Raw genomic sequence first — 25,079 nt, forward strand, 5'->3', positions numbered from 1 at the left:
TCTGCAACAGAGCTAATGGCTATCAACATAGACAATATGTCGGAAAGAGAATTCAGGCTAACAATTATCCAGGCAATAGCTAGGTTGGAGAAAGCCATGGATTACCAAACAGAATTGATTAGGGCCGAACTGAAAGCGACCAGACAGGATGTTCACAATGTTAGGGCGGAGCTTAAAGCTACCAGGGAGGAGGTCCACAATGCTCTCAATGAGTTCCAATCTAATCTAAACTCTCTCAAAGCTAGGGTAACTGATACAGAAGATAGAATTAGTGACCTGGAAGACAAACAGATAGAGAGAAAGGATCAGGAGGAAGCCTGGAACAAACAGCTTAGATCCCACGAAAGCAGAATCAGGAAAATAAATGATGCCATGAAGCGTTCCAACGTCAGAATTATTGGAATTCCTGAAGGGGAGGAGAAAGAAAGAAGTCTAGAAGATATCGTGGAACAAGTCCTTCATGAAAACTTTCCGAATCTCGGGAATGAAACCAGCGTTCATGTACTAGAGGCTGAAGGGTCTCCACCCAAGATTATACATTCCAAAAAAACACCACGACAAGTGATAGTCAAATTGAGGAATTATAATTGTAGGTATAATCTCTTGAAAGCAGCCAGGGCAAAGACGCTCCTTACTTACAGAGGGAAGCCCATCAGAATAACGTCAGACCTGTCCACAGAGACCTGGCAAGCCAGAAGAGGATGGCAAAATATATTCAGGGCACTAAATGAGAAGAACATGCAGCCAAGAATACTTTATCCAGCAAGACTGACATTCAAAATGGATGGAGAGATAAAGAGTTTCCAAGACGGGCAAGGCTTAAAAGACTATGCAACCACCAAGCCGACACTGCAGGAAATATTAAGGGGGGTTCTATAAAAGAGGAAAAATCCCAAGAATAGCATTGAACAGAAATATAGAGACAGTCTACAGAAAGAAAGACTTCAAAGGTAACTCGATGTCATTAAAAACGTATCTATCAATAATCAGTCTCAATGTGAATGGCCTAAATGCACCCATAAAACGGCACAGGGTGCAGATTGGATAAAACGACAGGACCCAACCATATGCTGTCTACAAGAGACCCATTTTGAACCTAAAGATGCACGCAGACTGAAAGTGAAGGGGTGCAGAAGCATCTTTCATGCCAATGGGACTCAAAAGAAGGCTGGGGTAGCGATTCTCATATCAGATAAATTAGACTTCAAACTAAAGACTGTAGTCAGAGATACAGAAGGACACTACATAATCCTTAAAGGGACTATCCACCAAGATGATCTAACAATTGTAAATATCTATGTTCCCAATATAAGAGCAGCCAATTACTTAAGAAAACTGTTAATCAAGATAAAGAGTCATATTGATATGAATACACTAATCATTGGAGATCTTAACACGCCTCTCTCAGAATTAGACAGATCATCGAAGCAGAAAATCAATAAAGAAACAAGAACATTGAATGGCACATTGGACCAGATGTACCTCATAGATATATACAGAACATTCCACCCTAAAACAGCAGAATACTCATTCTTCTCAAGTGCACACGGAACCTTCTCCAGAATAGACCACATACTGCGTCACAAATCAGGACTCAACCGATACCAAAAGACTGAGATTATTCCCTGCATATTCTCAGATCACAATGCTTTGAAACTGGAGCTCAACCAAAAGGAAAAGTTCAGAAGGAACTCAAACACCTGGAAGCTAAAGACCACCTTGCTTAAGAATGCTTGGATCAACCAGGAGATCAAAGAAGAACTGAAACAATTCATGGAAACCAATGAGAATGAAGACACTTCGGTCCAAAACCTATGGGATACAGCAAAGGCGGTCCTAAGGGGAAAATATATAGCCATCCAAGCCTCACTCAAAAGAATTGAAAAATCCAGAACACACCAGCTGTCTCTACACCTTAAAGAACTGGAGGATCAACAACAAATCAAACCAACTCCACACATGAGAAGGGAAATCATCAAGATTAGAGCTGAGATCAATGACAGAGAAACCAGTGATACGGTAGAACGTATCCATGAAACTAGAAGCTGGTTTTTTGAAAGAATCAATAAGATCGATAAGCCACTGGCTACACTAATCCGAAAGAAAAGAGAGAAAGCCCAAATACATAAAATTATGAATGAAAAGGGAGAGATCACAACTAACACCAAGGAAGTAGAAACAATCATCAGAAGTTATTACGAACAGTTATATGCCAATAAGCTTAGCAACCTAGATGAAATGGATGCATTCCTGGAAAAATATAAACTACCAAAATTGAACCAGGAAGAAATGGACAACCTGAATAGACCAATATCTAAAAACGAGATTGAATCAGTGATCAAAATCCTCCCAAAAAACAAGAGCCCAAGACCTGACGGATTCCCTGGGGAATTCTACCAAACCTTCCAAGAAGAAATAACACCTATTCTCCTGAAGCTGTTTCAAAAAATTGAAGCAGAAGGAAAACTTCCAGACTCTTTCTATGAAGCCAGCATTACCCTGATCCCCAAACCAGGCAAGGACCCTACCAAAAAGGAGAATTTCAGACGAATATCACTGATGAATATGGATGCTAAGATTCTCAACAAGATCCTAGCCAACAGGATCCAACAGCACATTAAAAAGATTATCCACCATGATCAGGTGGGATTCATCCCTGGGCTACAAGGATGGTTCAACATTCGCAAATCAATCAATGTGATACAACAAATTAATATGAGAAGAGAGAACCACATGGTCCTCTCAATTGATGCAGAAACAGCATTTGACAAAATCCAAAATCCGTTCCTGACTAAAACGCTTCAAAGTATAGGGATAGAGGGAACATTCCTGAACCTCATCAAATCTATCTATGAAAGACCCACAGCAAATATCATCCTCAATGAGAAAAAGCTTACAGCCTTCCCATTGAGATCAGGAACAAGACAAGGATGCCCACTTTCACCACTCTTGTTCAACATAGTATTAGAAGTCCTAGCAACAGCAATCGGACAACAGAGAGAAATAAAAGGTATCCAAATTGGTAATGAAGAAGTCAAACTCTCTCTCTTCGCAGATGACATGATTCTTTATATGGAAAACCCAAAAGACTCCACCCCCAAACTACTAGAACTCATACAGCAATTCAGCAACGTGGCAGGATACAAAGTCAATGTGCAGAAATCAGTGGCTTTCTTATACACTAACAATGAAAATACAGAAAGGGAAATTAGAGAATCGATTCAATTTACTATAGCACCAAGAACCATAAGATACCTGGGAATAAACCTAACTAAAGAGGTAAAGGATCTGTACTTGAGGAACTACAGAACACTCATGAAAGAAATTGAAGAAGACACAAAAAGATGGAAGATCATTCCATGCTCTTGGATCGGAAGAATAAACATTGTTAAAATGTCTATACTGCCTAGAGCAATCTATACTTTTAATGCCATTCCGATCAAAATTCCACCGGCATTCTTCAAAGAGCTGGAACAAATAATCCTAAAATTTGTATGGAATCAGAAGAGACCCCAAATCGCTAAGGAAATGTTGAAAAACAAAAATAAAGCTGGCGGCATCACCTTACCTGATTTCAAGCTTTATTACAAAGCTGTGATCACCAAGACAGCATGGTACTGTCATAAAAACAGACACATAGACCAGTGGAACAGAGTAGAGAGCCCTGATTTGGACCCTCAACTCTATGGTCAATTAATCTTCGAGAAAAGAGGAAAAAATATACAGTGGAAAAAAGACAGTCTCTTCAATAAATGGTGCTGGGAAAACTGGACAGCTATATGTAGAAGAATGAAACTCGACCATTCTCTTACACCGTACACAAAGATCAACTCAAAATGGATAAAAGACCTCAACGTGAGACAGGAATCCATCCGAATCTTAGAGGAGAACATAGGCAGAAATCTCTTCGATATCAGCCAAAGCAGCTTCTTTCAAGATACGTCTCCAAAGGCAAAGGAAACAAAAGCGAAAATAAACTTCTGGGACTTCATCAAAATCAAAAGCTTCTGCACAGCAAAGGAAACAGTCAAAAAAACAAAGAGGCAACCCACGGAATGGGAGAAGATATTTGCAAATGACAGTACAGAAAAAAGGTTGATATCCAGGATCTATAATGAACTCCTCAAACTCAACCCACACAAAACAGACAAACACATCAAAAAATGGGCAGAAGATATGAACAGACGCTTCTCCAATCAAGACATACAAATGGCTATCAGACACATGAAAAAATGCTCATCATCATTAGCCCTCAGGGAGATTAAAATTAAAACCACATTGAGATATCACCTTACACCTGTTCAATGGCTAAAATTAACAAAACGGGAAACAACATGTGTTGGAGAGGATGTGGAGAAAGGGGAACCCTCTTACACTGTTGGTGGGAATGCAAGTTGGTGCAGCCTCTTTGGAGAACAGTGTGGAGATTCCTCAAGAAATTAAAAATAGAGCTCCCCTATGACCCTGCAATTGCACTCCTGGGTATTTACCCCAAAGACACAGATGTCGTGAAAAGAAGGGCCATCTGTACCCCAATGTTTATAGCAGCAATGGCCACAGTCGCCAAACTATGGAAAGAACCAAGATGCCCTTCAACGGATGAATGGATAAGGAAGATGTGGTCCATATACACTATGGAGTATTATGCCTCCATCAGAAAGGATGAATACCCAACTTTTGTAGCAATATGGACGGGACTGGAAGAGATTATGCTGAGTGAAATAAGTCAAGCAGAGAGAGTCAATTATCATATGGTTTCACTTAATTGTGGAGCATAACAAATAGCATGGAGGACAAGGGGTGTTAGAGAGGAGTAGGGAATTTGGGTAAATTGGAAGGGGAGGTGAACCATGAGAGACTATGGACTCTGAAAAACAGTCTGAGGGGTTTGAAGTGGCGGGGGTGGTGGGAGGTTGGGGTACCAGGTGGTGGGTATTATAGAGGGCACGGCTTGCATGGAGCACTGGGTGTGGTGAAAAAATAATGAATACTTTTTTTTCTGAAAATAAATGAATTGGAAAAAAATTATTAAAAAACAAACAAACAAACAAAAAAACCCTTTGGGTCCGCCAAATCTGCAGGGCCCCTGACCCACAAGCATATTCCAAGGTCTCCATGGACACAAACCCACATTATGACCCATCCTCAGGATTGTACATTTGAACTCAGCCCCCTGGGTAGCTTTTCCCAGAGGCAGAAGATCAAACATGTCTTGTCGCTAATAGCCAATGGGAATGCTAGGCATGCTGTACAGGCATCCATCCTTCTAACCCTGCTCTCCAATCCTTTCGTATGGGACATCCTAGAGCCATCCAACAGGACTTGACTATCCCTCAGAAAGAAACCATGTCATTTGGAGCAACTCCCAAACTCAGTGTGGGAAATCTTCCTTGGCCTCATGAGACCCCCGCTTCATGAAGGTGTCATCAGGGACACAAACTCCAGCCTCAGCCAACGTCTAATCATCATCCTGACTTCAGGTGCAGGAGATTTTGATTCAGTCTCTGCAGAGTAAGCCTGCCATGTCCTTGGCCCCAAACCTCACCCTAGCTTGTGTTTTCAGACTTCCGTCCTCACACTCCTTTCCCACAAGCTCTCCTGATTGGGAATTCTGGGGTCACAACGAAGCACTCTGCCTGCCCACCAGGAGAATAAAATTGTCTATAGCATTGCCAGAAACCCCAAATGAGGATCAACCTGCTTGGCCCTCAGCAACACCCCAATTGCATATGCTACCCTAAGCACGAATGCTCTGTCTTACATAGCCTGAGCCCAGACCTTCTGACAGACACCAAGAAAACTGGCCGCACACCCAGCACATCAGACCTGCCATGGTCTTAGGCCATTTTTCCGTCCCTTTGACCTGCCTGTCTTTCTGAGTTATTTTCTGAGGCTGTGTCTGACTGTGCATTTTTTCTGGCGTGGCCTATGAATTTGGGGTCGGTTCAGGGGCCTTGCAGTTTTCTCCTAATCTGGCGGCTTTGGGAAACTGAGACGGGCAGAGTTTCCTCGGGAGAGCAGGCCCAGTGATGTGGTGTGGTCCTGGAGGCCCCATCTTGGAGTGCAAGTGGGTCAGGACTTTGGTTCCAAAGTGTTCAGACACAAACTCGTGTAAGAGTTAGGGGCGAGGTGATGGCAGGCCCGATCTGCAGACCCTGAGGGCAGCTCTTCGGAATTTGAAATTCAGAAGGCTGAGAGGCAGCAGCACAGGCTTTTCTGTCTGGATTTTTTGTCTAAGATGGCCACGGAATGGAGGGGTGGCCTCATGGGTCCGTCCATGTGAGATTCTACCCAGCACCCAAGAGTTTGGTTTCTTTTTGGGGGGTGGGGGGAGTGTGGTTTTCCCTGTCAGGGATCCCATCCAAACAGGCATTCCATAAATAGGTTCTGGGTCTGGGAGCCTGGAAAACCCCAACAAGGCTTAGGATTTGGGCCTAGGTGCATGACAGGCCTGCTCTGGGGGGTCCTGGTCCAGCTCCCGAGGGGCCTTGTTGGAAAGGGTTCTCAGTCTGAGGGTCAAAATGCCTGTTTGAGCCCAGATGCCCATCCTGAGTTGGCGTGGTCTCATGGGCCATGCACCTGGCTCCCACTCTGAGGGTTGGACAGCCATCTCAACATTCAGTTTTACTGCCATGGGGAAGGAAAAGTACTCTTTTGGGCTTCAGTGTGCCCCATGGGCATGAATTTGAGCTATGTTCTGGGACAGGTACCTGAATACCCAGATGGCTTCGAGATGAGGTCCTCAGGTTGAGGAAGTACCAACCTGCAGGATATGGGGCCCACTGTCTGGGTGGCTGACAGGAGGTCAGGCTCGAGGTGTGTCTAACAGAGCATTCGTGCAGAGGTTGGCCTAAGATGTTGGGGTGCCATTGAGAGCTGTGCAGCTGGATCCTCATGTGCGGTTTCTATGCAGACCCATAGGGCACTTGTTCTTTCTGGTTGGCAGGCATAAGGCTGCATTGTGGCTCCAGAATTCCCAATATGGAGGGCTTTCAGGCGAGGAGTGTGAGGACAGAAGTCTGAAAACACAAGCTACGGTGTTAAGCTCAGTGCCGAGCACATGGGCATTCCAATGTCCAGCGGTTGTTTCGAGATCTCAAGGACCTGGGCGAGGGTCAGATGTCTGATCACACTGGAGTTAGTATCCATGATGGCCATCGAATTGTGGATTGACCTCAAGAAGCCTTGGAGGTTTTCCCAAGCTGGAGCTTGTGAGCTGTTCCAAATATCAAGGTGTCCTACTGCAGAACAGGAGAAGTCCACTTACAGGGCTCCAGGGTCCCCCATATGGAAGATCTGATACCAGAGTTCTGTGAATGGATGCCTGGGAAGCCAACCTCGCATTACCATTGCAGCCGAGGAACAGGGAAGGCTTGATTCAATGACACTGATTCCAAGTTCCAAGTGATCTGTGTTGATGGAAGTTCTCAGTCTAACGGGTCCCAATGCTGCTTGGTGTCCAATGAGACCGTAGAATGTGGTGGTGGCTCTCTGGCCATGCAGAGTTTTCTATTGTGAGGATTAGACCCAGTACCCAGGAGCCATGTTTCCTTCCCGGGACAGGAGGCGTTCTCTTGTATGGCTCACGGACCCCAGGTTGGACCATATGTTGAGTTTCCAGAACAGGCCTCTGGGGAGAGAGGCCTCAAAATCTGAGCTAAGGTTCTGATGAGGTCCTAAGGGTATGGCAGGTTCAACCTTTGGACTCAGTGACATTGGCCTGCGTTTCTTCCTGGAGGAAGGTGCTGAGGCTGTGTCAGACTGTGCATTTTTTCCAGAGCAGCCTATGAAATTGGGGTGGACTCAGGGGCCTTGCAGTTTTCTCCTATCCTGGATGGTTTGGGAAACTGAGACGGGCAGAATTTCCTCAGGAGAGCAGGACCAATGATGTGGTGTGGTTCTGGAGGCCCCATCCTGGAATGCATGTGGGTCAGGACTTTGGGACCAAAGACTTCAGACAAAAACACGGGTAAGAGTTATGGGCGAGGTGATGGCAGGCCCGATCTGTAGACCTTGAGGGCAGTTCCTCGGGTTTTAAATTCAGGTGGATGGGAGGGAGGAGCACAGGCCTTTCTGTCTGGATTGTGTGTCTAGGATGGCCACAGAATGGAGGGGTAACCTCATGGGTCCATGGGTTATTCGTCCACTCTGGGGATTCTGCCTGGCACCCAAGTATTTGATGTCTTTCTGGGGAAGAGGAAAACGCTGTTTTCCAGCTCAGGTTTCCTGTCCAAACAGGGATTCCAGAGATGGGTTCTGGGTCCAGGCTCCTGGAAAACCGAACCAAGGCTTAGGATTTGGGCTTTGGGGCTTGAGAGGCCCACTCAGTGGGCTCCTGGTCCAGGTCCCAAGTGACCTTGTTTGAAGAGGACCTCAGGCTGAGGGTCACAATGCCTGTTTGTGCCCAGCTGCCCATAAGGGGTGGATGTGGTCTCATGGGCCATGCCCTGGCTCCCAATCTGAGGGTTGGACAGCTATCTCAACATTCAGTTTTCCTGCCATGGTGAAGGAGAAGTACTCTTTGTGCTTTAGGGTTCCCATGGGCAGGAATTTGAGCTAAATTCTGGGACAGGAACCTGAATACCCAAGTTGGTTCGAGATGATGGCCACAGGCCAAAGCAGGACCCACCGGCAAGATATGGTGCCCGCTGTCTGGGTGGCTGACAGGAGGTCAGGATTCGAGGTGTGTCAGACAGAGCATTCATGCAGAGGTTGGCCTATGATATTGGGGTGCTGTTGAGAGCCGTCTACTGGATCCTCATGTGGGGTTTCTGTGCAGAACCTTAAGGCACTTCTTCTTTCTGGTGAGCAGGCAGAAGGCTGCATTGTGGCTCCAGAATTCCCAATGTGGAGGACTTGCAGGCGAGAAGTGTGAAGACAGAAGTCTGAAAACACAAGGGACGGTTAAGCTCAGTGCTGAGCACATGGCCATTCCAATGTACAGCGGTTGTTTCGAGATCTCTAGCACCTGAGTATGGGCGAGATTCAGATGTCTTCTCATGCTAGAATTTGTATCCATGATGGCATACGAAAGGTGGGGTGGCCTCCAGAAGCCTTGGAGGTTTTCCCAAGCTGGAGCTTGTGAGCTGCTCCAAACAGCAAGGTGTTCTACTGCAGGATATGGGTAGTCCACTTAGAGGGCTCCAGGGTACCCCATATGGAAAGATTCAATAGCAGAGCTCTCTGAATGGAGGTCTGGGAAGCCCACCTCACATTACCATTGCAGCTGAGGAATAGAGCAGGCTAGATTTGCTGTCTCTGGTTCCAGGTTCCTAGTGATCTGCATTGATGACGCAGTCAGTCTAACGGGTTCTCAGCATTCTCAGTCTAATGGGTCCCAATGCTGCTCAGTGTCCAGGGAAAACTTAGAAAGGTGGTGGTGGTGGTGGTGGCCCTGGGTCCAGGTAGGTTCTCCTACCTGATGGTTAGTCCCAGTTCCCAGGAGCCAGGTTTCCTTCTCAGGACAGGTGGGGTTCTCTTGTATGTCTCACGTACGACATGTTGTACCATATGGTGGTTTTCCAGAACAGACCTCTGGGTACAGAGGCCTGAAAACCTATGCTAGGCTTCCAGTGAGGTCCTGGGGCATGGCAGGTTCAAACTTCGGACTCAGGGCCACTGAGCTGCATGTCTTTCTGGAGGTAGGTCTGAGTCTGTCAGACTGAATTTTTACCAGATTGGCCTAAGAAATTCGGGTGGGCTCAGGTTCCTTGCAGGCTTATGCTGATCTGGAGGATTTGGGCAACTGAGACGGGCAGACTACCCTCGGGAGAGCAGACCGAGTGACGTGCTGTGGTTATGGAGGCCCCATCCTGGAAGGCATGTGGATCAGGGATTTGGGACCAAAGTCTTCAGACACAAACTCGGATAAGAGTTAGAGGAGAGGTGATCACAGTCCCGATCTGCAGACTCTGAGGGCAGCTCCTTGTGATTTGAAATTCAGGCGGCTGGTAGGCAGGAGCACAGGCTTTTCTGTCTGGATTGTGTGTGTAGAATCACCACGGAATGGAGAGGTGGCCTCATGGGTCCATGGGATATTCTACCTCTCTGGGGATTCTGTCCAGCACCCAAGAGTTAGGTGTCTTACTGGGGGAAGGGGAGAGTGTGGTTTTCCGTGTCAGGAGTCCCATTCAAACAGGCATTCCACAGATTGGTTCTAGGTCTGGGAGCCTGGGTAACAACATCAAGGCTTCAGTTTTGGGCCTAGGGGCATGACAGGCCCTCTCTGTGGCTCCTGGTCCAGCTCCCGAGATGGCTCATTGGAAAGGGGTCTCAGTCTGAGGGTCACAATGCCTGTTTATGCCCAGCTGCCTATCCTTAGTGGGCATGGTCTTATGGGCCATGCACCTGGCTCCCACTCTGCTGGTTGGACAGCCATCTCAACATTCAGTTTTCCTGCCATTGGAAAGGAGGAGTGCTTTTTTGGTCTTCAGGTCCCCCATGGGCAGGAATTTGAGCTAAGTTCTGGGACAGGAAACTGAATACCCAGGTTGGTTCGATATGATGGCCTCGGGCCAAGGCTGGATCCACCTGCAGGATATGGGGCCCTCTATCTGGGTAACTGACAGGAGGTCGGGCATCGGGCTGTGTCAGACAGAGCATTTATGCAGAGAGCGACCTAGGATATTGGGGTGCTGTTGAGGGCCATGCAGGAGGATCCTCATGTGGGTTTCTGCGAAGACCCATAGTGCATTTCTTCTTTCTGGTGGGCAGGCAGAAGGCTGTGTTGTGGCTCCAGAATTTCCAATATGGAGGGCTTGTAGGCGAGGAGTGTGAGGACGGAAGTCTGAAAACACAAGCCATGGATAAGCTCAGTACCGAGCACATGACCGTTCCAATATGCCGCAGTTGTTTCGAGATCTCCAGCACCTCAGTTTGGGCGAGTTTCGGATATCTGCTCATGCTGGAGTCTGTATCCATGATGGTCAACGAATTGTGGGGTGTCCTCAAGAAGCCTTGGAGGTTTTCCGAAGCAGGACCTTGTGAGCTGCTCCAAACAGCAAGGTGTCCTACTTTGGGACAGGGGAAGTCCGCTTAGAGGGCTACAGGAAAGATTTGATAGCAGAGCTCTCTGAATGGAGGCCCGGGGAGCCTTCCTTGCATTACCATTGCATCTGAGGAACAGGGCAGGCTTGATCCGCTGGTTCTGGTTCCAATTTCTAAGTGATCTAAGTTGACGGATGTTCTCAGCCTAATGGTTCACAATGCTGCTTGGTGTTCAGGGAGACCTCAGAATGTGGTGTTGGATCTGCGGCCATGCAGGATTCTCCTACCTGAAGGTTAGACCCAGTTCCCAGGAGCCAGGATTCCTTCTCGGTACAGGAGGGGTTCTCTTGTAAGGATCAGGGACCACCTGTCGGACCATATGTTGAATTTCAAGAATAGGTCTCTGGGCACAGAGTGCTGAAAACTTAAACTAGGGTTCTGATGAGGTTCTAGGGGCATGTCAGGTTCAACCATCGGACTCAGGGACTTTGACCTGCATGTCTTCCTGGAGGTAGGTGCTGAGGCTGTGTCAGACTGTGCATTTTTTCGAGAGCGGCCTATGAAATTGTGGTGGGCTCAGGGGCCTTACAGGTTTCTCCTAATCTGGAAAGTTTGGGCAACTGAGACGGGCAGAGTTTCCTTGGGAGTGCAGGCCCAGTGATGTGGTGTGGTTCTCATGTCTCCATCCTGGAGGGCATGTGACTAAGGGCTCTGGGACCAATGTCTTCAGACAAAAAATGGGTAAGAGTTAGGGGCGAGGTGATGGCAGGCCCGATCTGAAGACCCTGAGGGCAACTCCTTGAGATTTGAAATTCGTGAGGCTGGGAGGCAGGAGCAAAGGCTTTTTTGTCTGGATTGGTCTAGGATGGTCTCAGAATAGTGGAGTGTCCTCATGTGTCTATAGAAGAGTCTTCCTATCTGGGGATTCTGCCCAGCACCCAAGAGTTTGGTGTCTTACTGGGGGAAGGAGAGAGCACAGTTTACCGTGTCAGGGTTCCTGTCAAAACAGGGATTCCAGAGACGGGTTCTGGGTCCTTGTCCATGGATAACCACACAATGGCTTAGGATTTGTGCCTAGGGACATGACAGACCGGCTCTGTGGGCTCCTGGTCCAGCTCACACGGGGACTTGTTGGAAATAGGTCTCAGGGTGAAGGTCACAATGCCTGTTTGTGCCAGATTCCCATCCTGAGTGGGTGTTGTCTCTTGTTCCATGGACCTGGATCCCAATCTGAATGGTGGACAACCATCTCAACATTTAGTTTTCATGCCATGGGGAAGGAGGAGTACTCTTTTCTGCTTCAGGTTCCACCATGCCCAGGAATTTGTGCTATGTTCTGGGACAGGTACCTGAATACCCAGGTTGGTCGAGGACTCAGGTCAAGGTAGGTCACACCTGCAGGATATAGGGGCTTCTATCTGGGTGGCTGCCAGGAGGTCGGCGCTCAGGCTGTGTTAGACAGAGCATTAGTGCACAGGGTGGCCTATGATATTGGGGTGCCATAGAGAGCCGTGCAAGTGGATCCTCATGTGGGGTTTCTGCACAGACCAATAGGGCACTTCTTCTTTCTGGTGGGCAGGCAGAAGGCTGCATTGTGGCTCCTAAATTCCCAATATGGAGGGCTTGCAGGCGAGGAGTGTGAGGACAGAAGTCTGAAAACACAACGTACAGTTAAGCTTAGTGCCAAGCAAATGGCTGTTCCAATGTGTAGCGGTTGTTTTGAGATCTCCAGCACCTGAGTATGGGCAAGGGTCAGATGTTGGCTCAGGATGGTGTTTGTATCTATGATGGCCAACGAACGAAATATCCAGCACCTGAGTAAGGATGGATGTCAGATGTTTGTTCACACTTGAGTTTGTGTCTATAATGGCCCACAAATGGAGGATTGGCATCAAGAGGCCATGGAGGATTCCCCACGCTGATGCATGTGTGATGCTCCAAATAGCAAGGTTGTTTTTTCTACTGGACAAGTGGAGTCTGGTTTGTTTGCTTCAGGGTCCCCCATGTGAAAAGTAAGGGTAGCAGAACTCTTCTGCATGGATGATGGAAAGCACACCTCCATTGACCAATGCAGCTGAGGAACATGGCAGGATCGTTCTGGTGGCTCTGGGGTGAAATATCAAGGCCTTCAGTTGACATGGAATCTCTTGCAGATGGGTCACAATGCTGGTTTGTTACCAGGTAGATCTTAGAATGTGTTGGTGGCTAAGGTGCCATGCCGGATTCTCCTACCATGGAGCCACACAACAATACAGCTCCTGTCCCCAGAGGAAACCATGCACTTTGACCTGTATTGTTGTGTGGCTCAGGGACTACATGTTGTATCATAAGTTTGTATTCCAGAATAGGCCTCTGAAGTTCGGTGCCTGGCAATCTAATCAAGGGTTCCAAAGAGGTCCTAGGGGCATGACAGTTTCAATCTTCAGACTCAAGACAGTTGTCTTGTGTACCTGCTTGGATGTAGGTGATCAGGGTGTTTCAGACTGTGCATTTGCATCCAGAGCAGCCTCCAATATTGTGGTGGGCTCAGGGGCTTTGTAGATTTCTAATAATCTGGAGGTTTTTGGCAACTGTGATGGTCAACATTTCCTTGGGGATGGCAGGCACAGTCCTATGGTTTGGCTCCAGAGACTGCACCCTGGAGGGCATGTGAGCCATGATTTTCGGAGAGAAGTCTGCAAACACAAATTCGGGTTAGGGTTAGTGGCGAGGTTTTCACAGGGCAATGCATAGACCTGGAGGACTGCTCGTCAGGAACAGTAATTTGGGTGACTTGAAGGCAGAAGCACAGGCTTTTTTATCTGGATTGTGTTTCCAAGATGGCCTCGGAATGCAGGTGTGGTCTCATGGGTCCATGGGAGATTTTCCTCTCTAAGGATAGTGGCGGTTCCCAAAAGATTGATGGCTTTTCGGGGTGGGAAGAGTGCTGTTTTCCATCTTAGGGTTGCCCCAAAACAGGGATTCCAGAGACGCGCTCTGGGTCTTGGCGAATGGAAAATCCAACCAAGTGTTAGGATTTGGGCCTAGGGGCTTACCAGGCCTGCAACGTGGGATCCTGGTGGTGCACTGAGAGGGCTTGTTTGAAAGCATGCTCAGGATGAGGGTCATAATGCCCTCAGTTTGTGCCCAGGGCGGGCCTCGGGAGTGGGCTTGGTCCCATTGCTCATGTGCTGGCTCCCACCCTGAGGAATGGACACACATTCCAATGCCCAGGTTTCCAGCCATGGGGAATGAGTAGTTCTCTATTGGGCTTCAGGTTTCCTTATTGGAAGTGATTCTAGCAAATGTCTGGGGACAGATGCCTTAATACCAAGAATGGGTAGAGATGACAGATTTGGGCCATGGCCTTTCTCAAAGGCTGGATACGGGCCCCGCTTTACGTGTGGTTGACACGAGGTCTGGGATCAGGCTGTCAGACACAGCACTAGTGGCCATGGAAGCCTATATATCGGGGTTCCCTCAAGGACCGTGCAGATTGATCCTCATGTGGGGCTTCTGGGAAGACTCTCCAAACACTTCTTTCTATGGGCCAGGCAAAATGCTGCGTTTTGGCTCAAGAATTCCATATCAAGAGGGCTTGGGGACAAGTAGGGTGAGAATGCAATTGTAAACGCCAGCTACGCTTAAATTCAGTGCCAAGCGGAAGTCAGTTCCAATGTGCAGCGACTTATACAAGATATACAGCACCTGAGTAAGGGCAGATGTCAGATGTTGGCTCACACTCGAATTTGTGTCTATTATGAACAACAAATGGAGGAGTGGCTTCAAGAGGCCATGGAGGATTACCTATGATTAGGATTGTGAGATGCTCCAAACAACAAGGTTTCCTTCTAATGGACAGGACGGATCTGGTTTGTTTCCTCCAAGGTTCCTCATGTGGAAAGTTTGGCTAGTAGAGCCCTCCTGCATGGATGACTGGAAATAAACATCCAATGTCCATTGCAGCTGAGGGACATGACAGGTTCGTTTTGGTGGTTCTTGGGCCAAGTATCAAGTCCTTGAGTTGACATGGAATCTCTTGCAGAGGTGTTCCAATACTGGTTTGTTACCAAAGAGGTCTGAGAATGTGCTGGTGGCTAAGGGGCCATGAAGGGTTCTCCTACCCTGAGGGTTTGGCACAGGTAAGTGCACAGTTTCCTCCTTGGGAGAGGAGATGTTCTGTTTTGTGGCTCAGGGTACATATGTTGTATCCTAACTTGGTATTCAAGAACAGGCCTCTGAGTACAGATGCTTGACACCTAATCTAGGGTTTCAGTGATGTCCTAGGAGCACGTCAGTTTCAATTTTCTAAGGACCATCGACTTGGGTGTCTGTCTGGATGTAGGTGATCAGGGTGTTTCAGACTGTGCCTTTGCATCCAGAGCCACTTCTAATATTGGGGTGGGCTCATGGGCCTTGCACGTTTCTCCTAATCTTGGTGCATTGAGCAACTGTGATGGGCACAGTTTCCTTGGGTGTGGCAGGCCCAGTCCTGTGGTGTGGCTCCAGAGACCCTGTTCTGGAGGGCATGAGAGCCATGGTTTTGGGAGGGAAGTCTGCAAACACTAATTTGGGTTAGAGTTAGTGGCAAGGTGATCACAGTTCCAAAGCATAGACCTAGAAGGCAGCATGTCAGGAACTATAATTAGGGTGACTAGAAGGCTGTAGCACAGGCTTTTCTATCTGGATTGTGTGTCTTGGATGGGCTCGGAATGTAGGTGTGGTCTCATGGTTCAGTGGGAGACTTCTCCTCTCTTAGGATCCTGGTGGCTCTCCATAGATTGGTAGCCTTTTCGGAGAAGAAAAGAGTTCTCTTTTCCATCTTACGGGTGCCACAAAACAGGGATTCCAGAAAAGGCTTTGGGTCTGGGTGCCTGGAATATCCCAACAAGGGTTAGGATTTGGGCCTAGGGGTGTTCCTGGCCTACAATGCAGGATGCTAGTGGTGCAACGGAGAGTGCTTGTTTGAAAGCTTGCTCAAGGTGAGGGTCACCATTCCTGTTTGTGCCCAGGTCGGCCCTCAGGAGTGGGTGTGGTCTCATTGGCTATACAGCTGGCTCCCACTTTGAGGGTTGGAAACCCATCCTAACAGCCAGGCTTCCTGCCATGGAAAGAGGAGTTCTCAATTGTGCTTCAGGTACCCCCATTGACAGGGTTTCCAGAAAAGGTGAGGGGAAAGGTGCCTGAACACCAAGATGTGTAGAGATGACGGACTTGTGCTATGGCCAGTCTCACATGTTGGTAATGGGGCCCACTCTCTTGGTGGCTGACACTATGTCGGGGCTCATGCACTGTCAGACCCAGCACTAGTGGCCAGGGCAGTCTATAAATCAGGGTTCCCTTGAGGGCTGAGCATCATTATCCTCATGTGGGATTTCTGGGAAGACTCACCAGGCAACTCTTCTTTTTATGGGGAAGTCATAATGCTGCATTGTGGCTCCAGAATTCCCTAACATGAGGTCTAGGGGACTAGTAGGCTGAAGATGGATTTGTAAAAATAAGCTAGGGCTCAGTTAAGTCCCAAATGGAAAGTAGTTCCAATGTGCAGCGGCTTATTCCACATATCCAGCAGCGGATTAAGAGCAGATGTAAGATATTTGCTCACACTGTACTTTGTGTCTATGATGACTGACAAATGCAGGGGTGGCATTAAGAGGCCATGAAGGATTTCTCACGCCAAAGCTTGTGAGATGCTCCAAGCAGCAAGGTTTCTTTCTTTCTTTTTTTTTTTAAATCATTATTTATTTATTTATTTTCAGAAAAACAGTATTCATTATTTTTTCATTACACCCACAGCTCCATGCAAGCCGTGCCCTCTATAATACCCACCACCTGGTACCCCAACCTCCCACCCCCCCCCGCCACTTCAAACCCTCAGATTGTTTTTCAGAGTCCATAGTCTCTCATGGTTCACCTCCCCTTCCAATTTACCCAAATTCCCTACTCCTCTCTAACACCCCTTGTCCTCCATGCTATTTGTTATGCTCCACAAATAAGTGAAACCATATGATAATTGACTCTCTCTGCTTGACTTATTTCACTCAGCATAACCTCTTCCAGTCCCGTCCATATTGCTACAAAAGTTGGATATTCATCCTTTCTGATGGAGGCATAATACTCCATAGTGTATATGGACCACATCTTCCTTATCCATTCATCCGTTGAAGGGCATCTTGGTTCTTTCCATAGTTTGGCGACTGTGGCCATTGCTGCTATAAACATTGGGGTACAGATGGCCCTTCTTTTCACGACATCTGTGTCTTTGGGGTAAATACCCAGGAGTGCAATTGCAGGGTCATAGGGGAGCTCTATTTTTAATTTCTTGAGGAATCTCCACACTGTTCTCCAAAGAGGCTGCACCAACTTGCATTCCCACCAACAGTGTAAGAGGGTTCCCCTTTCTCCACATCCTCTCCAACACATGTTGTTTCCCGTTTTGTTAATTTTAGCCATTGAACAGGTGTAAGGTGATATCTCAATGTGGTTTTAATTTTAATCTCCCTGAGGGCTAATGATGATGAGCATTTTTTCATGTGTCTGATAGCCATTTGTATGTCTTGATTGGAGAAGCGTCTGTTCATATCTTCTGCCCATTTTTTGGTGTGTTTGTCTGTTTTGTGTGGGTTGAGTTTGAGGAGTTCATTATAGATCCTGGATATCAACCTTTTTTCTGTACTGTCATTTGCAAATATCTTCTCCCATTCCGTGGGTTGCCTCTTTGTTTTTTTGACTGTTTCCTTTGCTGTGCAGAAGCTTTTGATTTTGATGAAGTCCCAGAAGTTTATTTTCGCTTTTGTTTCCTTTGCCTTTGGAGACGTATCTTGAAAGAAGCTGCTTTGGCTGATATCGAAGAGATTTCTGCCTATGTTCTCCTCTAAGATTCGGATGGATTCCTGTCTCACGTTGAGGTCTTTTATCCATTTTGAGTTGATCTTTGTGTACGGTGTAAGAGAATGGTCGAGTTTCATTCTTCTACATATAGCTGTCCAGTTTTCCCAGCACCATTTATTGAAGAGACTGTCTTTTTTCCACTGTATATTTTTTCCTCTTTTCTCGAAGATTAATTGACCATAGAGTTGAGGGTCCAAATCAGGGCTCTCTACTCTGTTCCACTGGTCTATGTGTCTGTTTTTATGACAGTACCATGCTGTCTTGGTGATCACAGCTTTGTAATAAAGCTTGAAATCAGGTAAGGTGATGCCGCCAGCTTTATTTTTGTTTTTCAACATTTCCTTAGCGATTTGGGGTCTCTTCTGATTCCATACAAATTTTAGGATTATTTGTTCCAGCTCTTTGAAGAATGCCGGTGGAATTTTGATCGGAATGGCATTAAAAGTATAGATTGCTCTAGGCAGTATAGACATTTTAACAATGTTTATTCTTCCGATCCAAGAGCATGGAATGATCTTCCATCTTTTTGTGTCTTCTTCAATTTCTTTCATGAGTGTTCTGTAGTTCCTCAAGTACAGATCCTTTACCTCTTTAGTTAGGTTTATTCCCAGGTATCTTATGGTTCTTGGTGCTATAGTAAATTGAATCGATTCTCTAATTTCCCTTTCTGTATTTTCATTGTTAGTGTATAAGAAAGCCACTGATTTCTGCACATTGACTTTGTATCCTGCCACGTTGCTGAATTGCTGTATGAGTTCTAGTAGTTTGGGGGTGGAGTCTTTTGGGTTTTCCATATAAAGAATCATGTCATCTGCGAAGAGAGAGAGTTTGACTTCTTCATTACCAATTTGGATACCTTTTATTTCTCTCTGTTGTCCGATTGCTGTTGCTAGGACTTCTAATACTATGTTGAACAAGAGTGGTGAAAGTGGGCATCCTTGTCTTGTTCCTGATCTCAATGGGAAGGCTGTAAGCTTTTTCTCATTGAGGATGATATTTGCTGTGGGTCTTTCATAGATAGATTTGATGAGGTTCAGGAATGTTCCCTCTATCCCTATACTTTGAAGCGTTTTAGTCAGGAACGGATTTTGGATTTTGTCAAATGCTGTTTCTGCATCAATTGAGAGGACCATGTGGTTCTCTCTTCTCATATTAATTTGTTGTATCACATTGATTGATTTGCGAATGTTGAACCATCCTTGTAGCCCAGGGATGAATCCCACCTGATCATGGTGGATAATCTTTTTAATGTGCTGTTGGATCCTGTTGGCTAGGATCTTGTTGAGAATCTTAGCATCCATATTCATCAGTGATATTCGTCTGAAATTCTCCTTTTTGGTAGGGTCCTTGCCTGGTTTGGGGATCAGGGTAATGCTGGCTTCATAGAAAGAGTCTGGAAGTTTTCCTTCTGCTTCAATTTTTTGAAACAGCTTCAGGAGAATAGGTGTTATTTCTTCTTGGAAGGTTTGGTAGAATTCCCCAGGGAATCCGTCAGGTCTTGGGCTCTTGTTTTTTGGGAGGATTTTGATCACTGATTCAATCTCGTTTTTAGATATTGGTCTATTCAGGTTGTCCATTTCTTCCTGGTTCAATTTTGGTAGTTTATATTTTTCCAGGAATGCATCCATTTCATCTAGGTTGCTAAGCTTATTGGCATATAACTGTTCGTAATAACTTCTGATGATTGTTTCTACTTCCTTGGTGTTAGTTGTGATCTCTCCCTTTTCATTCATAATTTTATGTATTTGGGCTTTCTCTCTTTTCTTTCGGATTAGTGTAGCCAGTGGCTTATCGATCTTATTGATTCTTTCAAAAAACCAGCTTCTAGTTTCATGGATACGTTCTACCGTATCACTGGTTTCTCTGTCATTGATCTCAGCTCTAATCTTGATGATTTCCCTTCTCATGTGTGGAGTTGGTTTGATTTGTTGTTGATCCTCCAGTTCTTTAAGGTGTAGAGACAGCTGGTGTGTTCTGGATTTTTCAATTCTTTTGAGTGAGGCTTGGATGGCTATATATTTTCCCCTTAGGACCGCCTTTGCTGTATCCCATAGGTTTTGGACCGAAGTGTCTTCATTCTCATTGGTTTCCATGAATTGTTTCAGTTCTTCTTTGATCTCCTGGTTGATCCAAGCATTCTTAAGCAAGGTGGTCTTTAGCTTCCAGGTGTTTGAGTTCCTTCTGAACTTTTCCTTTTGGTTGAGCTCCAGTTTCAAAGCATTGTGATCTGAGAATATGCAGGGAATAATCTCAGTCTTTTGGTATCGGTTGAGTCCTGATTTGTGACGCAGTATGTGGTCTATTCTGGAGAAGGTTCCGTGTGCACTTGAGAAGAATGAGTATTCTGCTGTTTTAGGGTGGAATGTTCTGTATATATCTATGAGGTACATCTGGTCCAATGTGCCATTCAATGTTCTTGTTTCTTTATTGATTTTCTGCTTCGATGATCTGTCTAATTCTGAGAGAGGCGTGTTAAGATCTCCAATGATTAGTGTATTCATATCAATATGACTCTTTATCTTGATTAACAGTTTTCTTAAGTAATTGGCTGCTCTTATATTGGGAGCATAGATATTTACAATTGTTAGATCATCTTGGTGGATAGTCCCTTTAAGGATTATGTAGTGTCCTTCTGTATCTCTGACTACAGTCTTTAGTTTGAAGTCTAATTTATCTGATATGAGAATCGCTACCCCAGCCTTCTTTTGAGGCCCATTGGCATGAATGGTGCTTCTGCACCCCTTCACTTTCAGTCTGCGAGTATCTTTAGGTTCAAAATGGGTCTCTTGTAGACAGCATATGGTTGGGGCCTGTCGTTTTATCCAATCTGCACCCTGTGCCGTCTTATGGGTGCATTTAGGCCATTCACATTGAGACTGATTATTGATAGATACGTTTTTATTGACATCGAGTTACCTTTGAAGTCTTTCTTTCTGTCTACTGTCTCTATATTTCTGTTCAATGCTATTGGGATTTTTCCTCTTTTATAGAACCCCTCTTAATATTTCCTGCAGTGTCGGCTTGGTGGTTGCATAGTCTTTTAAGCCTTGCCGGTCTTGGAAACTCTTTATCTCTCCATCCATTTTGAATGTCAGTCTTGCTGGATAAAGTATTCTTGGCTGCATGTTCTTCTCATTTAGTGCCCTGAATATATTTTGCCAGCCTCTTCTGGCTTGCCGGGTCTCTGCGGACAGGTCTGACGTTATTCTGATGGGCTTCCTTCTGTAAGTAAGGAGTTCTCAATTTGACTATCAGGTGTCGTGATGTTTTTTTGGAGTGTATAATCTTGGGTGGAGACTGTTCAGCCTCTAGTACATGAACGCTGGTTTCATTCGCGAGATTCGGAAAATTTTCATGAAGGACTTGTTCCACGACATCTTCTATACTTCTTTCTTTCTCCTCCCCTTCAGGAATTCCAATAATTCTGACGTTGGAACGCTTCATGGCATCATTTATTTTCCTGATTCTGCTTTCGTGGGATCTAAGCTGTTTGTTCCAGGCTTCCTCCTGATCCTTTCTCTCTATCTGTTTGTCTTCCAGGTCACTAATTCTATCTTCTGTATCAGTTACCCTAGCTTTGAGAGAGTTTAGATTAGATTGGAACTCATTGAGAGCATTGTGGACCTCCTCCCTGGTAGCTTTAAGCTCCGCCCTAACATTGTGAACATCCTGTCTGGTCGCTTTCAGTTCGGCCCTAATCAATTCTGTTTGGTAATCCATGGCTTTCTCCAACCTAGCTATTGCCTGGATAATTGTTAGCCTGAATTCTCTTTCCGACATATTGTCTATGTTGATAGCCATTAGCTCTGTTGCAGAAGGTCCATCCTCTGTATTTTGCTTCTGTTGGGCATTCCTCCTCCTAGTCATTTTGGTGGGAGAAGACTGAACAGATGTAGCTGGGTGTATCAACTCTGGTGCAGTCAAGGTGCACCCTGGAACACTTCTGAGCAATCAGGATTCCCCACCCAAATGAGAGACAAAAGAAAAGAAAAAGAAAAAGAATAAAAGGAAAATAATAAAAAGAAGAAGAAGACAAAAAGATAAGAGAGAGAGAGAGAGAGACAGGAAAGAAAGGGAAGATGAAAGAGAAGGTTCAGCCCAGATGGGCCCCAAGGTAAGATTTATGAAGTAGACAAACAAAAAGAGATATAAAGTCTGATACAATTATATGGCAAGAGAAAGAAGAAAAGAAAATATATATATATGCAAATAATGAAAGAACCTTGTCAAAAAGAACCACAAGTGTAAAATTCATATGCTATCAGGACAAACTCAAAAAAGACAGAAACACTGGTGGAAGAAGATGGGAGAGTTCTTATAAATTCTCAGAGTGTGAGAGGAAGGTTGTTTTGATTCTTCCTGGATGTATCTTGATATCTTTGTTAAAGGACTCAACTTTCCTAAGATAAAAGTGATTAAAAATTGGTTTACCTATAGGGGTAGTATTGATTGGGGAAAGGGGATTACTTTGAAGTTAACTCTATATGAATATTAGAGGATAAAAATAAAAAGGAATATACTAGACTAAACTATACTAAAATTTAAAAAAAAGGAATTCAAAAAATAAAAAATGCAAAAGAAAAACATAGGTGTATGTATCAAAAAGTTCAGGTTAGAAAGGTATTATGGAATTTGATGTACTGTGCAGCTCACTGTGGTGGTAAATAGGTTAAAAAAATTACCTATGTGTAATATATATATATATATATATATATATATATATATACCGGAATTGTGGAAACGAGTGAATAATACAAGTTTTCCTATGAAGTAGTGGTGGTTCTCTTGTAGTCCTTTCTTTTTTTCTTTCTTGGTTTGTTTTCTGGGGGAGGGGCCTGCTACGTGGGTTGTCAGTCAATGATGTTTCCTGAGTTGAGTCCCCCCGCCCCCCTCAAGGGGGTGGGCTCTGGGGAAACTGGTTTTTTTCAGGCTTTTGTTCTCTGGCGGTTTTTTTTTTTTGCTTGTTCACTTTTTTTCCTCTCACCTTGAACCGCCTTTGATGGTTTTTGTAGTATTAAAAGAAATCAAACTGCACCCTGATCTCCCTCTCAGAGAGAAGCCTCAGTCTGGGTGCAGAAGCTGAATAAATTCCCCCTTGGCCGCTGGCAGCGCAGGTTCCAAGTTGCAGACCCTGGGGGCGCAGGATCTTTTGCTCGTCCCCAAAGCCAAGGCAGTGGCGGCTGTCTGGGAGCTCCTGACCGCCAGAGAGGTTCCAAGCAGCGATCGCACACTGAGATTTTGCCGCCGGCCCGGGCTGGGAGTGCCCGGCTTGCGCGCACCTCTTTTAGAGGCGGTTATGGTTCGGGCGCACGTCTGGGGCATTGAGAACGGGGCGCTGGTCTGTAAGCCGCAGGCTGGGCTTTTGAGCGCCTCTGTCCAGGGAAGAGTTTCGTGCGCACGCGGCTTAGACTTTGAAACAATGGCATGGGTCAAGAAGCGCCCCCGGGCCTTAGTAACCCAGGAGAGCTCGAGGGACGTGCGCTCGCATCTCAAGCTTTGTGGTAGGACTAGCGCACGTTCTGCAGACTGGCGCAGCTGCCATCCCCTCACAGGAGCCGGAACCCACGCGCTCTGGGGCGCGCTGGTGGCTTAGGGACCAGGAGCTGATTTCTCCGCCTCACTCTCTCTGCCTCCGCGCCCGGGAGGCCGTCTGGGACCGGGGACTTAAGCCCCTGTCCCTAGCCGCCCCGATTCCCACTATTTCCCCCCGCAATCCTTTGCTCTTTTGGATTGCTTTCAACCAGTCTCCAAGTTAATGCTGGTCCCCAGACGCAGGGCACTCTCGCTCGTATTGGGGTATTACTTTCCCACTGGTCGCCTCTGGTGGCTCCCTCCCCCTTTAGTTTATCTTCTGATATCAGTCCCCCGTTCCCATTCCGCTTTACCTGCTCACTGGCGTCTTCTGCCCCTGTAGAGATCCAGACGTGTATAATTCTGATCTCAGGCTGATTTCATGGGTGATCGGAGTTTTTTGGTAGGTAATCAGCTCATTTTGGGGTACCAGCTGAAAAGACGCCTCTTCCTAGTACCCCGCCATCTTGTCCCCCCTACCCAAAGGGTTTTATACAGCTCCATTAATAAATATTCCCATTTGGAGATGAGAGAGATTCGGTTTGGTGCCTCAGAAAAGCCCCATATGCTTTTCATTGAAACCAGTCCTCTGAGGAGGGACACCTGTAAACTAAAGCTAGGGATCAGATTAGGGTCTAGGGGCCTGTCCATTTTAATCTTCTGTCTCTGGAGACACTGTCTACGTGTACAAGCAGAGATAGTTGCTCAGCTCGTGTCAGAGTGCCCCTCTTTGTCCAGGGAAGCCTACACTATCGGGAATGACTCAGGAGACTTGGAGGTTTTTCCTAACCTGTAGCGTTGTGATCAATGGATTGGGCACAGTTTCTTTGGAGAGAACAGGCACAGTCCTTCGGTGTGGCTGCAGAGGCCCTTGCTTGGAGGTTGTGTGGGTCCAGGATGTGGGCACAGAGGTCTGAAAACACAAACTTGGCTTAGGTGTGGCACCGAGGGTATGGCAGGCTGGATCTACAGACCGAGAGGGGATCTCCTCAGCATATGAAAAAGGAAGAGTGGGTGGTGTTCCTTCAGGCTTTTGTCTCTGGATGTTATGTCCAGGATAGCCGTGGATTGTAGGGGTGGCCTCAGGGGCTGTGGACGAATTTCCATCTCTGAATATTTGGCACAGCTCCCAAGAGTTTTGGGTCATTTTGTGGAAGGGTGGGGTCCTGTTGTCTGGCTCAGGTGTCTCTCCAAGAGTGGGATTCCAGAGCAGAGCCACAGGTACGGGCGACTGGAAAACTCAAACTCTGGTGAGGATTGGGAACATAGGGGATAGGCAAGCCCCATATGGGGGCTCTTGGTCCAGGCCCTGAGAGGCCTTACTTCGACATGGGGCTCACGCTGAGGGTCACAATGCGAGTTACTGCCCAAGGCATCACTCAAGTTTGGGCATGGCCTCAGGGGCCATGAAGGTTTTTCCTACCCTGAAGGTGTGACTCCATGCCACCAGCAAGCTTTACAGCCATGGGGAAGGAGGAGTTCTGATTTGTGCTTCAGGTACCCCCCTGTGGAGGATTTGATATAATTTCCAGGTTGAGATATCTGATAACTCAGGTTGATAAGAGATGACGGCCTAAGGCCATGGCATGTCCAATGTGCTAGGTGTGTGGCCAGCTGTCTCCTTGTCTTTTGGGACGTCTGGCCTCAGGCTG

Source organism: Neovison vison, chromosome 3 (genome assembly GCF_020171115.1).
Source record: "Neovison vison isolate M4711 chromosome 3, ASM_NN_V1, whole genome shotgun sequence".
Classification (NCBI taxonomy): domain Eukaryota; kingdom Metazoa; phylum Chordata; class Mammalia; order Carnivora; family Mustelidae; genus Neogale; species Neogale vison.